Below are 1066 nucleotides of genomic sequence, written 5' to 3'. Positions count from 1 at the left end.
ATTCCCAGTTTACACACGTAAATTCACAGGTAAAACATGTATTTAAGAAAAGAAAAAAAAAAAATTCATGAATGGATGTTGTTTTCACAACGATAATGCTCTTCTTAGTACATGAGTCGTTCCAGTTAGCACGCATTTTGGCACTTCCTGTAGGGATGGTAAGCCTGGTATCATTTTCAAATAGGTTTCAGTACCTTTTTTTATCATTCCTAGAGATCCTACAATCACTGGTATGGTAGTCGCCTTGAGGTGCCACATTTTTTCAATTTCTATTAGCAAGTCTTTATATTTACTGATCTTGTCAAATTCTTTCGCCGCTATATTATGATCGCAGGGAATACTCATGTCAATTAATAAACACGTCTTCTTTGTCTGATCTTTTATAATAATATCCGGTTTATTAGCTTTTATAGCCTTGTCGGTATGTACGGGGAAGTCCCAGAGAATCGATACATTTTCTCCCTGTCACAGCTACAGGATGGTGTTTATACCATTTGTCAGCGATTATTATTATTATTATTATTATTATTATATGTTTGACTTTTGCTTTGTATTTGTACAAGTTGGCTCCAAGTCTCACTCAGAGACATCAAGGGACAACAAGTTAGAAGTTATTATTATTAAGGCGGCAATCTGGCAGAATCATTAGCATGCCGGTATTTCGTCTTACACTACGTTCTGAGTTCAAATGTCGCCGAGGTCGACTTTATTTTGCATCCTCTTGGGGGTCAGTTAACTAAGTACCAGTCATGCACTGGGGTCGAAGTAATCAACTTAATCCCTTCTCCCAAATTTAAGGCCTTGTGCTGCCATTGGAAAGAATGTCAGAGTGTAAGTATCTTGAGAGAAAAGCTGAACATTAGAAGCATCAGTTGTGGTGTGCAAGAGAGACGATTGCGCTGGTATGGACATGTGGTGAGAATGGATGAGGATAGCTGCGTGAAAAAGTGCCACACCCTAACAGTTGAGGGAACCCGTGGAAGAGGTAGGCCCAGGAAGACCTGGGCTGAGGCGGTGAGGCAAGACCTTCGTACATTGGGCCTCACCAAGGCGATGACTACTGACC

Source organism: Octopus bimaculoides, chromosome 27 (assembly GCF_001194135.2).
Source record: "Octopus bimaculoides isolate UCB-OBI-ISO-001 chromosome 27, ASM119413v2, whole genome shotgun sequence".
Taxonomy (NCBI): domain Eukaryota; kingdom Metazoa; phylum Mollusca; class Cephalopoda; order Octopoda; family Octopodidae; genus Octopus; species Octopus bimaculoides.
Note: the sequence above shows the minus strand (reverse complement) of the source record.